Source organism: Haemorhous mexicanus, chromosome 1 (genome assembly GCF_027477595.1).
Source record: "Haemorhous mexicanus isolate bHaeMex1 chromosome 1, bHaeMex1.pri, whole genome shotgun sequence".
NCBI classification, from domain to species: Eukaryota; Metazoa; Chordata; class Aves; order Passeriformes; family Fringillidae; genus Haemorhous; species Haemorhous mexicanus.
In genome coordinates, this window is record NC_082341.1 from 17,181,600 (window position 1) to 17,194,466 (window position 12,867).

General features: G+C 37.6%; 1 protein-coding gene across 1 annotated transcript in view; it reads right to left on the reverse strand.

Annotated features, from left to right (window-relative positions):
- The window catches only part of GPR158 (G protein-coupled receptor 158), a 184,804-nt gene that overhangs the window by 59,528 nt on the left and 112,409 nt on the right, over nucleotides 1-12,867 (reverse strand). The gene's annotated exons all lie outside the window — the stretch shown is intronic.

Sequence of the window (12,867 nt, forward strand, 5' to 3'; positions counted from 1 at the left end):
GTTAAGAGGGCCAGAGTGCTCATACTTTTTTGGTCTAGTCAAAAGAGAAAAAAAAATGTTTAATAGAAATCCATGCACAAAAAGTATTTATACAGCATTGAGAAGATATTGAAAAATTATTATAACTGAGAAATTAAAACAAATTTAGCAAAATAAATGTCTATATTCAAGTTTATCAGGTTCTTCTGTAATTTTTTTCTTCTGTAATTTTTTTTCTGTCACATATGCCAGGTGATTTTTAAAAAACATAAAATTAATCACATGCTTGTATAAATATTTGAATACATATACACTGAAATACAGAAATAGATTTGGTGCATTTGTTGTGCATTTCCTTTGCCTGTAAAATCATTATTCCCTTTCAAAAGTTAGTTACTTTTCATGCACATTGATTTTAAAGCACATGGATTCCAAAGTAGCATAATTTGAGTGTATCTGTCCCAATGTTTTCTGCTTTATGAAAAGCAACACAAATCAGTCTCAGTCTCCTGCAATCCCAAGCAGCCCTGGAAGCTTCTTTATTGCAGAACAATTCACAGGGCATCTCCACGAGCCATAAAACACTCCTTCACACAGCAGGTGAGAAAGTCTTATTCTCTATGTTCACCCTCCTCACCACATTCAAAGAGGGTGGTTTGATATTATAATCCAGTTATTTCTATCGGGACCAGGAATCTGGAGCAGATGTTCTACACCTGAGCCAGGGAAGACAAGTGAATCATTAAATTCCAAGACAGCCCAATCTCCCTCTGTATTCAATGGGGAGCACTGTAGGCAGAGGCCAAACTACATCATCCTTCTATAGGCACCTGAGAGCTGTCCTCCAGAGGTGCCTACTTCCCTCCACAGGCTAAAGGGAGCCTATGGTTAAATGTGATGTTCAGAGTTAAAATTAATAATAAAAAAAAGTCATAATAATAAAGAAAAAAATCCCTGCACTGTAAATAGCCACTCCAAAGTTTTACTCAGATTTTTCAGCACTCCCTCTTTCTCAAGAGGGAGGGCAGGCAGCACCTAGTAACCTGTCAGACCATGTAAAGCCCATCCATCAACTCTGATATACTAGAGAAGAGAACAAGCTGGAAAAGCCTTCAGAACTATTTAGCCTAATTTAATATTTATTGCTATTTTAAGCTGAATGTCTCAAAGGAAGAAAAGAACTTTAGAACATTGAACTGTTTTCCAATGAAATGGACCTAGAACAAAAGTCATATTTCATGGACTTTAAGGCAACTCTTGAAAAATGCAGAAACACAGAAATAAGATGGTATAGAAAGTAATAGAGACATTAGCACATTGAGGGCCATGTTCTTAATGGACAGGTGACATTTCCATTACAGAAGAAAAATTAAAAAGTCCTAAAATGGAAACCACTGATCTCAAGATTAGGCAAGCTGTGATGGAGCAATCTCAAGCAATGTATCAGCACCACAGCTGGATGGACTGACAGAAACCTGAGAGAACTATTCATTACAGACATCAGAGGAATATTTCTTTAAGAGTTTGAGAGCAACATACTCGACTCTGAAAGAGCAGTCTTCAAAAGCTTCAACACGTGTAGGTGGCAACCAACTAAATAGAACAACTCAGAAGAGAGATCTCCCCTTGGAAACACTGCATGGAAGGGGAAAGTAGGAGAGATGAATCTTGAAGCAGATTTTCAGGAAGCAGAGAGTGTAGACTCGAAAAACTTAAGGAGTCTGTAGAGGTCACTGCACAGCTGATCAGAAGTCTGAAGTACAATGATGCAGGAAACAGAGGAATCAGGTTGCACTATGTGAAATTATTTACTGGGAGAAACTAAGGTAGTAAATTCTCCTCCTCTTGGAAACAAAGCTTCATGACATCTCCACGATATGTATGGCTGCTCATGACCTGAACAATCAGCAACAGTAAAATCCCTTAGGAATAACAGGCACATCTCCAAATACTGCATTTTCATATTGCACTTTCTAGCCTTTGCATACATTCATTTTCCAGAAAACTGCATTACCAAATGCACTTATCAATGAGTTGTTAATTGTTTGACATGGGCAATTTATTTTTCAAAAAGAAAGAGACACCACAAAAACATTTGACATATAAGGTTGCATTAGAAAAGCATATCTTTGATATTTAATGTCTTTTTCAGTTATCATTAAAAACCCGATAATTTTTCCTCACATGATATCAAATCCTTTCAGGACCTAAAGATTTGAGCTCAGACACTCAGAACAACCCTAGGACTTCAAGTTTGTTTTGCTGCATTATGCTCCCTCTGTAACTTGGGGTTAGTTTAATGTGATTGTAACTGCCATTTATTTCAAACATGTACATGAACTACAAATAAATTAAATTTAAATATGGAAAAAAACCTCAGAGGAGCAATTTTTTTACTATTTTGAAAATTCAGTGGGATTAGACAAAACAACACACCTGTCTGCAGTGCAACAATTAGCAGGTTTCTGAGGAAAGCTCTTGATAGTGAATGATTTAACCTGGAGAACAACCAAATTCAAGCTATGTTTTCTCAGTGACAACAGTTGAGGCCCATATGCCACTTTCTGCTCATACCTAAAAATAACCATTCCCTGAAGCAGTTACAAAGCCAGATCACCCAATTTTAACCAATATGCAATCTAACCAATGGGTACAACAGCTTTCCTACTGTCTGTAGTTGAATTAATACTGTGCTTATACCCTTTTACTTCTGCTTAATGGAACAATGTGAAATGGAACAGTATCAGCACAACAGGCTGAACACCTCCCATGCTATGGCATCCTAGAGACAAATCAGTAAAGCTTTCTTCAAGGTGCTACAAGTTTGTGTCTTCTGAGCCAGAGAGGGGAACCCAAGTGTCACATCCAGAAGGAAAACATTAACAAGTGGAATACTGAATTAAAAAGCTGTCCATAGGCTGGGGGTTTTACCACCTGTACTTGATAAGAAAGGGAAGATTGCATGGTGTACTTGAAGAAAGAGTTCAAGTCTGCAGCCCTGGTGAAGGAAGAGTTTTTCCCATGCAGAAAAACCAGGCAGATGATAAGCACGAATCCTTCTCTCTCCAGGACATTCCTAAGGAAGCAAAGCAGGCGTGCTGCTCTCTGTGCCCCTGGTGAGCACACAGCCCTCTCATGTAAAGAGTACCTCACTTGACCTCAGGGCACCAAAACTGAGCACAGCAATCTGTGGTTGCAATGCTTACCCAATGGCAAGTGGAATGCCTAAAAGACTTGCCATAATTATAATTGAAGGTGTATGAGGAAACATGCTCCCTACTAATGGCTAAACTATTCAAGCATCTTTGGTCTCCTCCTTTGAGAGACACCAACCAAAATACCTATAACCAACCTGCTGGTTCCCTCCTGCTGCTGCAGCAGTAAAAATAAGGCATTAGAAATAGCAGCCTTCCCAAAGAAGATTGCTTATTTGCATTCCTGGCACAGCTCACTTGCATGGTCCACAAAACGCATTCATTAACAGATAACAAAACAGCAGAAGGAGGCTTTCTTCAAATGTTCCACTCCTTCCTGAGCACAGGGGGAGTCCTCCAAACATTTCACTGATTTATCCAAGAAAAGGCCCACCTTCTAGCAGGAGAGACATATTCCACTGCATTTCATTGCTAGGCAGACCTCTGCATTTAACTGCAATTATTTATTTATATGAACTTCCTTCTCCACTCTCCCTACCAGGATGCTTGTGGTGTTGAATAAACAACTGCACAATAAAAAAAGCATAACAGCAGAAGGGCAAAATATTTAGGAGCAAAATTAACAGTTGTCACCAGAACTAAGAATGACAAAGAGATGGCAAAGAGAAACCAAAAATAACTGGACTCCAGGGTGCCAGGGAGAAACAGAGCAATTTTTTAAAAGAGAAGTCAGGCAGCTAAGATAGAGAGACAGCAATGAGATAAACCAACCAAGTGGTGAGACCCCATATGTGAAACTGCCCAAAACAAACATTTCAAGACTCATATTTAGTTGTGGAGCTGTGAGTACTCAGAAGGCCATGACCTTCTTGTTCTTCAAGGTTCTTGAACATTTGCTATATATAACACAAGTATTTATGATTTAAAACAAATCCATTCAGGCAGATTGTGACAGGATTGCTTGTGACATGTCTGAGAAAAATGCATTACTTTAAACAGTCTGAGGAAATAAACCTAGCAGATTCAGGGTATCATGCTACAAAATGTCATCTACTTTATGAAAGATATACATGGAGGGTAAAAAAAGAACATTTCTTTGAGCTTGCTTAGATAACTCAAGATAACCCAAAATCCCAAGAATGTCTGCTGTGCTCTCTAGACCAATAGAGCACTCAGTGTTTAGCAACAGGGACTTCTCTGCGCTCAATATAATTTTCTCTCTTTCACATTGAATGCTTTCAACTTTTTTCAACTTCTTTCTGTTCTCTAACCTATTTCTCAATGATTTAAGACTAAATATTGCTTGAAGTTATATCAAGGTCCCAAACTTCTTGCATTTGTTGAAAGTAACTGAGATTTTTTTTCTCTCTTTTACTGCTGTCTCAAGAATTCATTCTGTCAACTTCCTTGTTTAATCTGATCCATTATTATTATTATAACTATTAACAGTAACACATACTAATTATGGTATCAAATATAATTAGTTCTCAATTTCACATCTGCAAATTCTTGATCACATCTGGTGTCTGCTATGCACACTGGAGAGTCAAACCAGAAATGAATGCCTTTCACAACTACATCATTAGATATGAAAGGTTTTAACCTGATGTTAACAGGTTAGCCCAGTTCACAAACACTTGTGAAAAATACAATATAATAGGTTTCCTTTTCAAATGTAGTAAGAACTGATGTCCCTTTTCCTAAAGAGACAAAATATCCTGCCTAAAAAAGAAGTGCTCCTAATTATTTGTTAATCCCACAACCAACAGCAGTAATTACAGCCCATATAAAGACATCTCAGCTCAGGATCAAGAAAGATCAAGTTTCTTGTCCTGCAAATCTAGTAACTTGAAATGTGGTTTCGTTCCAGAAAAGTTACATGAAGCGCAGCTAAAATAGAAATTTTTAATTTTTTTGTATTCTTGGTCTTTATTTTTTTATGTGTTCTTGGGTTTTATGTATTCTTTCTTTATCTGAAATTGGCAGATATCTTACTGTTGCCAATAATTAACTTATTAATCTTGCTTAAGACTTACATGCTAAGCATTTAGTGTTTCTGATTCAGCTATCTTTCAAAATTCCTGGGTCTTCAAACAACTGAGCATGTGATAGTCTAACAGAGCCTTACATTGAATTAATGGTTAATAAAAATGTTCCTTAGGGTTTTAAAATACTTTTTATGGCAGCATTTTGCCTTCTTGTAGCAACAATTGGTGATTACTTGAACAGAGAGTGCCTGCCACTATGGCAGTAACTTATGTTGATTATGATTTCAAAGATGTAAAAATGCCTTAAGGCTTGGAAAGTAGATACAAGTTTAATAAATATGGATATAAATAGCTGACTAAATAACCCACCACACAGACTTTTATAGATCAGTTCTCTACAGATTTCAAGGCAATGCCATCAATAAAGGCAGAAAAAAGGATGAGCTGACTCTAGAGGCCAGCAAGCCCTGTCAGATTTTTAAAAAACCTCACATTTCAGTGTTCAGCATGCTGGTCATGCCAGATTAAGAATTTAAGAGAGAGAATTGAATATTAAGAATACTTGCTCTGTATATAGCATTCCAGTATGTGCTGGGGATTAGGTTGCTAACAAATTAAGCAAGATTTACACATTCAACAACATACTGATGGAATATATACAATCTTTTTTGACTCTAACTAATGTGACAATTTATACACTTGGATTGACATAGAACAAGAGATCTGGAGGTTAAATCATAGATCTATGTTTTAAAAACTGTGGTTATTCAGAACAATTATTTCCTATAGAAAATTCCAATATTTAAAAGGAAGATTAAAGTTTAAACAAGATACAATGCTTGAAGGACAAGTGGAAAGGACTTCCTTATGCCAACATAACTTCCTTTACCTTTCTTCCTAAAAGTCACAGAACCACAGAATCACAGAATGTGCTGAGTTGGAAGGGACCCACAAGGATCATTGAGTCCAACTGCTGGCCCTGCACAGGACAGCTCCAAGAACCACGCCGTGTGCCTGAAAGCATTGTCCAAATGCCTCTGGACCTCTGTCAGGCTGGTGCTGTGACCACTTCCTTGGGGAGCTGCTCTAGTGCCCAACCATCTCTGGGTGAAGAACCTTTTTTTAACATCCAGCCTAAACCTGACCTGACACAACTTCAGACCATTTCCTCATGTCCTGTCACCAGTCACAAGAGTGAAGAGATCAGTGTCTGTCTCTCCTCTTTACCCTATGAGGAAGTTGTAACTGCAGTGAGATCTCCCCTCAGCCTCCTCTTTTCCAGGCTGAACAGACCAAGGGACCTCAGTCACTCCTCACACAGCTTCCCTTAAAGACCCTTCACCATCCTCGTTGCCCTCCTTTGGACACTCTCTACTAGTTTAATATCTTTTTTATAGTTATCTTTTTTACATTTCTTGTATTAATTTCATCACAGTCTGCATAAGTACCAGCATATGCTATACAAAGTATCCCTGTGTGATATACATGTAACAGGTTTAAACATTTCTTTCTGTGAAAATGATCAAAAATGCTTTGATCATACAGGAAAAACTGTGTCAATATAAATTTAATAGAAAAAATAAGTTGAAGAACTATTAAGATCCCTCTATGAAAAGTTATTTCTTATCCAAACTTTGTACACTCCACAAAGTAGACCCAAACCTCTTTGCAACAACCTCTCAGTGGGCAAATGCTGTCAGATGAAGCATTGCTGCTGGAATGGCAGCCAGCCATGGCAGCAGCATAGGGAATGCTCTCCTGTCAAAAACTCCTAACACAACTGTATTCCACCACAAAGCACCAAGACTGCAGCACACCCAAGGAATGCACTCAGCCTTTGGGGTGGATCTGCCCATGTGCAAAAGTGCAACACGTTCAGAATATGTCAGAATTTATGTGTGTGTATGCTATGACTATGGTTTGCATTTCCCAATGCATTTGACCCTTCAAGATCACTTTTACAACCAATTACCCTGACACTGATAAAGTTTCCAGGTATTCCAAGAAAATGCTTAGGTTTACTTTTGCCTGGTTTTTGCCTCACTGCCTTTCTCACCAGCCTTGAGTCAAATTCACACAGCAGGAACCTCTACTGTCTGCAACATAAAAGAGAAAAACAGTAATCATTACTTTCCAAGGGGTCTAAGGACTAAAGCTTTAAGACTATTTTCTGCTTTAAGTCACAAAATCCTTGTCTAATCTAGAGTGCATCTGAACCCTCCCAACTCATGCTGGTGCCAAACACCTAACTCCCTTCTGAGCCCCCTTCAGCTGGTCTTGTGTAGGATCCAGTCTTGCTGGCAAGGCCAAACCAAGGGACTGAGTAACCCTGCTCAGACCATGGCAAAGCAGTTTTAAATCCCTGGTCAGTTTGAGAGAGCTCCAAGTCCCTTATGTGTAAAGGCATGCCCCCATGAGACAGCTCAGGGATCTGAAGCTGGCCTGGTTTCAACCCATGCCAACAGAGCTGCTTCAGGGTACATGGAATGCTGGAATGAACCCACTGGGACAGGCTGTACCTTTTGAGATCAGGGCAGGCCCCTTAAAATGGACACATTCAACATTCCATGTCTATTCAGAAGAGGACAGAAATATTTGAGTAGAACTGGGACCTCTTCTTGCTGTTGCCCCTTCACATTGCCAGCTTTTCCACTATTCCCTTTGTCACCTTAAATCCCACAGACTGATGCTTTCCACTGAACTCAATGAATTTTCTTCAACTATTTCCAACTGCTTTGTTCATCATCTAATGCATGTCTTCTCATACAAGTTGGGTGCAGCTCCATAGAAATTAGCAGAGCAGTTTCACATGGAACCAGTATTAGGCTTTTTTCTGTTAGTATTTTTAGGGCTTAATCTTTTCAAGTATAACTCAAATAGTCTCAGATAATTCTCATTAAGTACCTATACTCTCTAGAAATATAAAAACAATTGCATGCCACCAGTCCCCTGAAGATATGAGAAATTCACCATTAACTGTGTCCTTGCTCCCACCCTTAACAAAATATTTTTAAATACTTTCACAGTTATTATTAGTAACAGTCATTTGTAATGTGATTCTTACTCATTGATCAGGACCCTGCTGTGCACAGTGCAGCAATGCCAAACATCCCTGTACCAAAGGGTTCATAATTTAAATATGAGATGAGAAACCACACATCAATACAGAGGAAGCAAAAGGGAAAGAATAAAAGATTTATATTCCACAATTATGTAAGTGGTGTTTTAGGAAAGGAGAAGAAAGCTTGCAAGGAGTAGTGAGAAATAACTGTAGGCAAGCAAAGAACAGGCACTGAATGTACAATCTGTGGTTTTATAAATATCTTCTATAACATGTAGTCGTGACAATAAGAGTCCTGACTGTATTAATGTACAGATGTCATTTGTGTCTTGTTTTCATTTCTATACTGTTTGGTTGCTCAATTTTGGATTAATTTTCCAGTTCCTATATTGGACTTTTTTGCTGTTTTTTAATTCTTGGGGGAAAGTTCTCTATTCTATTTTTCTCACTATCATTCTTTTCCTTTTCTCTTTACATTGCTTTCACTGATTCAACCATATGCAATAAGGATCTGGCATCCTGGCTTCTTTAAAATATTAACATCAAATAGTAATGAAAATTGTGGATGACTGAAATAATTTAAGTTTGATAAATCATCATGTAATGATATGTGAGAGAACTGTATAAAATGTTATTTTCTTCGACTTACAACCTTTTGTGTAATGAAAGACTAATTTCATCCTTTTATTTTCTGTAGGCATTTTGTCCATATGTATCACCTTGGAATTCCTCTAAATTTTTTTAGCCTGGAAATCCTACCATCCATTTCTGATAAGAACTTTGATCGAATTGACATATTTCTCTTTGCTTTTTTTTTTCCCCAAAAAATGTGCAGAACTTCCTGCATGGCATCATGCCACTACAAGAAATTTACTTTGGATTCAGAATTCAGAGGGATCAGCACATGGATACTGTATATTGGTTATGAAGGACATGATGTTTCCTAGTAGTTTCCTCCAAACTTGCATATATTTGCAGATCTGTGCTTAGTCCCAGAAAGGAAGAAAATCTAGAAATTAAAGAGTTTGTATATAACACTGTTTGCTGAAAACAGTGCTTTTTGTATGTAATTCTAATAAGCAGAGTTATATCTAAGAAAATAGAAAGTTTGTATCACATAGGAAGAAGCTGCTTTTTGTAAGGACTAATTGCTTGCTCTAATGAACATCTCTTGTTGCATCTGCAGTACTGTTGTTACTTTTAAGAACAGAAATCTCATCTCTCTCTACTTGATGTGATGTAGATTTAGACCCAGGCACTAGTTGTTTGAATGTCTCATTTTCAGAAATACATCTAACTAGTTACATGGCAGATTTTTGACCTGCTGGCCCCTAACTCTTTATTTTTTTAACCCTGGCAAACCAAAATTTTGATATTTTTTGTCAGATGACTCTACTATTATCAATCCTAACAGAAATGCAGAATAGCTTGTACACAGGTATTCATTGATGTGTTTTGATAATTTCATATTGCAACTTATATGTTGCATTGTAAAATTGTCTCTACTCTCATAAATGTTTATATTACTTTTTCCAGTTCCTCTCTACAAGCAAAAAGCTAATTTCCTATTTACATCAGATGATATGTGGTCTTGGGTTAAAAGCACTGATTAAAATTCTACTGATCTCTTATCTCAGAGTTTAGAAAGGTTATGTTTAGAATAAAAACTTTGTAGTAATAAAAACTTTATAATAAATACAGTATTATATATAAATATAAATAATAAAGACAGTATTATAATTCTGTAAAATTTTTCCAGTGCAAAGATTTCACTAGTTCTCATATACTTTTGCCTGCAAACTGCTTAACTTCTAGCAGTTGATATTAAAAACCATAAAGATACCATTGCCTGCATGCTCTCAGTTCTCAGCTTGTAGAATGACTATGGGCAACCTCATCTCTAATGGAAAAAATCTCCTTTCTTAAAGATCTCTTCCAAAAACATCAACTCTTCTCTTTCTCCCTTGTAATGTATTGAATTTCTTATTTCTCCGAATCATCAACGATTAATCACCCTTCATGGTGCAGTACTTAAAATCTGAGTAGATGGTTACGAAATTCCTAATGCATTCATACATAAAAGAAGAGACTGAGAAGAAAAACCAAAGGAGGAAAAAATCCCATAATTCAGCTCCTGTATTATTCACAGGGAAGAGGCTTTGAGATGGAGACTGTCTTTTCCTTTTGCTCTGTGTTGATGCAGAATAGTCTGTGAAGTGACATGGAAGATGATAGGCAAGATATCATGTTTTATCACTCACCTGTACATATTATACCGGTCAATGTCTTATTTCAACCTCATATTCCAAGGCATGGTGAGCTATAATATTGCCAGTTTCCCCCTGACAGCATTGGTTTACCACTGCACCCAATTTCATACCAGAAACAGCACGGTAGTATCAGCTTATCTAAGCTTATCAAGTCTTGCTTAAGCATGAACTGCTTCTGGTTTCATTTTGCTTCAGATTCTTGTTGATGCAGATCACAAGAACCACAAAGCAGGCAACAGCTGAATCTAGCAAGTTTAGCAAGACTGAAGACAACCTTCAGGCCTTTCACTTGACCACAGGTGTAGCTCCTTGGGTCTTGGGTATGAAAGCATGAGTAAACAAAGAGAAAAGGCATTTGATGGAAAAAAAGGACCATGTCCCCAACTTTCACTGAAAGATACTTGGATAAGTGAAAAAGAATGACTGAAAATTATCTCCCACCAACATGCAGTCTCAGAGGTGCTAAACTAACGACAGAAGGTAAAGCACTGATGCAAGGGCTATGCCCTACTGAAAATCTGTATATGGCGACTAAAATTTTTAATATTTTCCTTTCTGGCACAGCTCAATCACGACTCATATATACTATTAAAACCTCTTGCCTCTTTGGTTTTACAATTTAATAAAAAAGTAATATTCTGTCTTTCAATATCTTTCCTGTAAAAGTACTATCACATATTTTGAACTAATACATGAGAGTGCCTTTTTGCATGTGTTAATTTTTTCATAAATTTAAGCCACTAGAGTAAAATTCAAAAATATTCTAAGCATCTTGCAATTGACTCAGTTCACTTGCCAAGTGATCAATGTGGTCATCAAAATGTTTGGCTGAGAAAATTATTCTTTTCTAGTTTATATGCACTGAGACCCAACAGGAATTATGTAATAGATATATAAAAGACTAAACATAAAAGTATTACATAAAAGACTTTCTTCCTCTTTTCTAACTCCAATTCAGCAGAAACAGTGGGCCAAATGAAGGCTCTCCCTGATTAGTTTTTTTCAGTCAGGTGTTCTTCAGTAATTCTTTGACATGGAAGTGGCCCTGCTGTGGTCTCCTGCTCAAGAGCTTGCCAAGCACCAAAGGTTCAGCTTTAGAGAGCAGAGCAATGAGGATGGATTATTAGACCATGGTTCCAGGCTTTAGTGTGGAACTATGAATATGTCCCAGCACTATTTTCCTCCATTTGAATGCACACACATTTTACCCTCTGATAATTTTTGTGTTTCAAAGCTTTTTCTGATCAGAAAAGAGTTCCCCACACGTTCACTTTTCAAATGTACCACATTTTTAACTTATGCATGTGTTACTGCTAAAGCTGTATCAAAAAAATTTTAAATTCCCTGACTAAAAAATGTGCACTGTTTTTCAGGACTGTAGTCTGGTTTTACATCACTTCTTTGAAAAGAGCATATTAATGTAGAGTTTTATCTATGAATTCTTGTATGCATAAGTTTACTCATGCAAGTTACTTCAGTGGAATTATGAGTAAAGACAAAAGACCACCAGATCTTGCTCTGCTCCCCTCTCTACAAGATTAATTTCTCTGAATGAAGGGCTGGCAAGACTGTAGCAGATGAGTGCCTACAAGCAGTGCAAGATATTAATTTTAAATAAAAGGTTCAACAAAAACCCAGCATAGCAGTTGTCTCAGGTCACTGGCTGCTGTCCTTTTCTCTCCTACTCTCAAGTTCTTCACACACATTCTTGGCTATTAAGTGAACCCAGACTCTGAAAAATGTGCCCTTTGGACTTAGTTCTCAAAAAAAGCTTTCAATATAACAAAACCAGCAATGCCCTCCTACAACACCTACTGCACCTTCAAATCCATGGAAGGGGAAGATTGAGTTTTGTCACTGTATCACAAGTAATGCCACAAGGATGAGCACGGGACTTCAAGATGTGAAAGAATAGTAAAATCAGTACCTGTACCTTCACTGACCTATCTTCAGCCTGCCATGTATAAGTGCCATGATGTGTTCCAGCAGCATCTCCTATTTTATTACTATCCAAAAAAACTACAACCACGTGACTTTATTGCATGCCTGCACACCGCCTGATTGGGTCTCCATCCCTGCAGGATTTTAAGACCTATAAAAATAAAGCCTTAGTAACCTTGCCTTGCATGAAGTCCTACAGCTGACTGTCCTTTGTGCAGATGTTGGAGTAGAGGCCCCCTGAGGTCCCTTCCAACTGAAGGTAACCTGGGAACACAGCACACAGATACACCCAAACACAGAGAACATACACAAATACTCCTCACCAAATTCCACCTGTACAATCTCTTAGAATTTATGATGTCATAGCTCTACTGTGCTCTAGCATAGCTCGACTGGGTTTCCAATACCCTAAACTTTTGTCATATACACAGAGATGCCAATATGTAACTAGATAGGACACATATAGCTCTGCC